Raw genomic sequence first — 6,000 nt, 5'->3', positions numbered from 1 at the left:
GGGGAGCCTCAGCATGTTAAATACCTTCAACCAGTAATATGGACGCACTTATCAAGTAACGAAAGTGATTCTGAGGATAGTGAGTGACTAATATATCTGAATTCCGATCTGTTTGACAGTGATTCTGGAGGTATGTATGGTCCGGGATGGTCCAGTGTGGTATCGCAGTATATAGTTCTGTTGCTGAAAGGGGCTGGAAACTCTTTCAGTTGCAGGGATGTGTTAGCCATCACTCCCGGGAGGGTTGAGTTGGATTCCTGGGCCTCTGCTATTAAGTCTTGGCTGAGTGGGCTGTCTTCTAAGGTGTTGATAGATCTGGACAAGGCATCTGCAACAGAGTTGTTATTTCCTTTGACATATTGGATATCAGAGGTGAACTGTGAGATGTAGTCCAGACGTCTGATTTCACAGGCAGAATACTTGTCAGAGTTGTTTGACAGAGAGGTTGTCAGTGGTTTGTGGTCAGTCAAGACAGTGAAGCTGTGCCCTTCCAGTAGATGTTGAAAGTATCTGATGGCGAGATATATTGCCAGAAGCTCTTTCAAGAAAGTACTGTATCTTGACTGAGCGGGTGATAGCTTTGCGGAGAAGAATGCAATGGGTTTGCGTTGGCCACCAAACTCTTGTTCTACCACTGCTCCCACTCTGGTGTCTGAAGCATCTGCAGTGAGGTATATCTGCGTCCGTGTGTCCGCTTGATAGTGATTCTGATGCTAATAACTTCCCAACTGATGAAGTATTTATTGAAAGACGACCCCCAGACGAGAGTATGCATGAGAGTGAAGGCCGCATCATTCCTCTTTGAAAAAGTACCCAACAAAGACGGATACTACCCACCCCCCTGCCCTGTTTGTGATCATGAGATTAGGATGGAATGTAAGGAAAATCGTAGCTTACCTGACTAACGTGGGTGTCATGTTCATTCGCTTAAGGAAAAAAAAAAAAAAAGCTAAAATGGCGACGTTGCTTTTGTATTTGATGATCACGTGTGAGTAATGTAAACTTTATGCAAATTAGTTTATGCAAGATGCATAAAAGAAGCAGTAAAAGGAACGACCGACGAGTTGAAAAACGGTGTGCTATGCGAACAAACGTATATATTATTAAGATTATTGAAGCTAACTCAAAAGATTGTAGGCAGGACAGAACACAACTTTAAAACTCAAGTGAAATCAATTTTCAAGCTAGGCAATGAAATTTCTCTCTGCTTCAATGACAGCTTTGGCAGATGCGTATAAGATGGTCCTTGTCGATGTTGTCCATTACTCTGACTATGGATGCTTTCAGAGAATCTTTGGTGTTGTGAGAATGTCTATTAACATCTCTATCAACGAAGCTTCACATGTAATAATCCAATGGATTAAGGTCTGGAGAGCTTGAAGACCATATGTTGGTCAAAGTTCTTTTCGTTTGAAAAAAGAAAAACAAAGCATGTCTTGTTTAGCTTCCGTTTGTTTAAAAGTCTCTTGGATTTCACTAAATGATTTTCTTTGGTGATCTCGGACATAAACTGGCATCTCTTCATCACATAGAACTTGTTTCAAAGATTCTCATGGACTGTATTGTGGCTTCAGAGAGACCAAGATCTTTTGCAATTGACCTCGTAAATATTTGGAGTTCTCGTCAATGATATTCTGAATTTGTTCAATAAACTTGTGTATCAGAATGCTGTCAGAATGTTGCTGGTGCTTTTTTTACGTTTAGCAACACGAAAAAATTGACCATCATTATCTTCTAACTCTTTGTGAACTTTAAAAACAAAGGATCGTGTGACTTTAAGAAATTGTGCAAATTTGCAAATCGCTGTGTTCAGCCATTATTGCAATTATTACAGCATGTCTTTTCATCTCCTGTGTTAGTTTATTATCTCCCTTGATTGATTGCCTGAAAAAAAAAAAAATGTAAAAGTTAATATACAGGAAAGAATTGAAAAAAATAAGTGATGTTCTCAAACATCAAACACATCCTGTGTGTGTGTGTGTGTGTGTGTGTGTGTGTGTGTGTATATATATATATATATATATATATATATATATATATATATATATATATACTTGAATTGTTCTGACATTTATTATTATTAGCTATATATTAATAGGATAGCATGTGTGTTGTTTATTTTATGTGTCACGCTTACATCCGAGTGACTGTCGTTTAATTTTTATGGACTTCCATTTCTTGTAATAAACAATTTTACCAAGAATCCTTCATAAGTTTTGGTTTCGGTTTCGATTATAGCTGATGACACTCAAGTCATTTATTTTTTTATAAATAATTTTATCAAGAATTCTTTATAAGTTTTGGTTTCGGTTTTGATTATAGCTGAAGGAACTCAAGTTATATATATATATATATATATATATATTTGTAGTCATTAACATACAGTCCTGTTTCGTTGTATCACAACTCATCAGTGCCGCTAGGCTAGTATCTCTCCCAAGCTAAGGATTGAACCTAGAACCGTCGTGTTGACAGTCAGCGGTTCTCCCACTTGACCATGGAATTGACGCCCGCAAATAACTCGTCGGAATGTCTATTTAAATAGACACCCGCCACCACTTTTATAGTGCTCAAATCGCCTGTTCGTAAACAATAAACAAACAAACAACGAGCTTTGCATTTTCAGCCAATTAAGTAGCGGATGAGATTATCTATGACAGTGCTCTACCCAAAGAGGGGAGGCTTAAAATATATTTGTAGTCATCGACTACAAAACTTATGAAAATATATATTTATATATATATATATATATATATATATATATATATATATATATATTCATAAGTTTTGGTTTCTTCGGTTTTGATTCAAGTTGATGCACCCAAGTCATATGGATATATGTTATTATTTTTGAAATCGCAACTTTATAATATATAAAATTCGATAGAATATTAACTCTATAATAATATATACAAAATCTGCAAAAATTAAAATATCATATTTAAGCGTGCTTTACAACCGGGCTATGCAAACTGTAAAAGTATTTATCTGAGCTAGCAGTCCCTGCTAGCTTAGATAAATATTTTTACAGTTTTAACAAAAGAGCTACAATAATATCAGGGCATCTCCATTTACGCTGAACATCTGCAGAATACCAACATCAATATATTACATGTGAAAGCGTCTGCTGTGGAATTTCCACAGGTCCCGCTAGTTCTTCTTCATCTAAAATCTATTTTGTAATACGTATGAAATCTTATAGAAAGCACTTTTTAAATGAGTAAATATGCTAGTCATTTTTAACCGATTAACGGAAATTCGTAGGCATTACAACATAAATCTCACAGGTTTGAATTATTTGGTTGTATCCCTTTGATTTTTAAAAGATTGCTTTAAAAATCAACGGACAAGACAGCCGCTCTTCGATTATATATAAAATTTGATTTTCTTTATACAAATAAAACTACTTGATTAATTTACGTGATTTTTGGAATATGATATTTTCCTTTCGTCATAGGTATGTATATCATACACATCTTTTATTTTATTTATTTATTTTTTGGAGTTTGTATTACTGTACACATAGATTCGAAAAAGTTGTCAAAAAACAAATAGATAACAAATAAATAAGTTACTTTTCTACCTAACTGGATATATTTTTAGGTTTTTATTTAATGTAACATGTTTATCCAGCTCGAAAAACTTAAAGTGTTTACCGATGTAATGGAAAATTTCAAATGTCGGCCGACTCTCTCTTTCACATGGTAAGTTTGGGAAAAAGAGTTAAAAATAAAAACTAGACAAAATACTGTTAGAAACCAACTCTATATATTGTAGAGGACTAAGATATATAAATCCTAATCCCATTACAAAAGAAAATAATGAAACGAATGGAATGAAGGAAACAAAAACTCAATTGCTGGATAAGATAAACGTGTCGTTTATTTACTGTTGAAAGAATGAATGTTTTAGATGTAACACGTGTTCATGTCCGTGCGGGTGTAACCATCGTTTGTTGCGGGACTTGTAGTATAGAAGGAAAAAGGAAATGTGTGTTCATCTCACGTTCGGGTCACTATCGTTTGTTCGCGCGTGGGAAGAGGAGTGAGTAATGTAGTGGAAATGTAAATGATAGTCCAGTGTGTAGACAAAGAAAAGGATAGAGGATTGATATCAGTTAAACTGCGCGCCATGTTAGCAGTCAGCTACACGAAGGTATTCTCAGGCACAAGTTGTATATATAGAGAGAGAAAGAGTGAGAATCTCAATCCAGTTCATGGAGAGAGAAAGCGTATAAAATGTACGTACGGTCTGTTAGCTTTTTTGTCCCACATAGTAGCAAGTGGAGTGAGGCATGCGCATGCGCGCGCCTGCCGAAAAGGCAGGCTGTCGGTCCGTAGACCGCCCAGCTCGAAAGCTGGTCCGAAAAGAAAGAAGCTGCTTATCGCTCTTGCTTTCATAGGTGTTTCTGGTGGTCTTTTGCGCATGTGTGGATTTCCTTTGAAGGGGAAGTGACGTTGCCCATGTGTGCGTATGTGTGCGCGTATGTGAGTACATGTGTGTACGTTAGCCGGTGTGTGTATACACGTGAATGTGAGTGTATATACGCGAACGTGAATATATGTACGTGTGTGGACGTGTGCGCGTATGTTTGTGTGCGCGTATGTATATGACAAGTGATATAGCTTGAGTTGTAAACGCGTGTTTTTGTGTGAGACTAGAAAAGGCTTGTGCAATACCGTGACATGGGCTGACATATATTCGGTGAGTTTTTAACAGTATTTTGTCTAGTTTTTATTTTTAACTCCTTTTCCCAAACTTACCGTATCAAAGAGAGAGTTCGGCCGCCATTTTTTACTTTCCAATACATCGGTAAACATTGTATGTTTTTCGAGCTGAATAAACATGTTACATTAAATAAAAACACTAAAAAGTCTCCAGTTAGGTAGAAAGGAAACTTCACTTGCCTTTGATAACATTTATTTGTTATATATTTGTTTTTTTTGACAACTTTTTCAATCTATGCGTACAATAATACAAATCCATTTTTTTAATATGGAGGGATTTCTGGAGAAGAATCAAATGTTTTTCTACAGGTTTTATGCGTACTAAGTAGATTTTAACTCTGAAAAGTTTGTGATATCATAAGTTATGAGACAAAGCAGAAGAGTAAATCGCAGACAATGTTCAGTCTTATTTATATATATATATATATATATATATATATATATATATATATATATATATATATATGTATACACACACACACACACACACATACACACACAACACTATATATTGTAAAAACAAACCAATCAAAGGGGAATAACTCAATTCTAGAAAATAACCAAGTTGCTTCCCTTGTTATACTTGTCCATTTTCTTTTGATAAGAATTAAAGAAAAATCTTAATCCAGGTCTGAGCAGCTTTCACAATTGTTAACAGGTAATTTTTTTTTTTTTATTATTACATTTTTACCCCAAACAAGGCACATTGCCACTTTGATGTAGGGGGCTACTATCTGGGGCATAAGCTACAGGGTTACTATGTGGGGAGTTGGGCAGCAAGATATCGGTTCACATTACACTTGAACTTTTGCATGTCAGTACAGTTGGGGAAGCAGGAACTCGGAAGGGAATTCCAAAGTCTAGCGGTTCTGGGGAAGAAACTACTGGAGTAGAAGGCTCTCTTACATCTAGGGATCTCATCTATGAAGGGGTGGAATTTTGCTGCTTGTCAGGTTTGTCGGGGGTATTTATGTCAAGAGGGTACAAGTGCTTGCGGTTCGTCGGAGTATTTACCGTTAAAGTACTTGTAAAACAGGCAGAGGGATGCTACATTTCCTCGATAGGACAGAGGCTGAAGCTTAGATGACAGTTCAGGACCTGTCAGGTTGGCGACTCTCTTTTGGACCGTGTCTAGGAGCGAGAGACTAGTAGCAGATGCACCAGCCCAAATATGACAATAATACTCTATACATGGGCGAATGGTGGCCTTATAGAGGTGCAGGATACTTTCAGGCGTTAGTAGCTTTCTAGCATGGTAGAGAGAACCTACCTT

The sequence above is a fragment of the Euprymna scolopes genome, chromosome 29 (assembly GCF_053919585.1).
Source record: "Euprymna scolopes isolate OS-2025 chromosome 29, ASM5391958v1, whole genome shotgun sequence".
In the NCBI taxonomy this organism is placed as follows: domain Eukaryota; kingdom Metazoa; phylum Mollusca; class Cephalopoda; order Sepiida; family Sepiolidae; genus Euprymna; species Euprymna scolopes.
Note: the sequence above shows the minus strand (reverse complement) of the source record.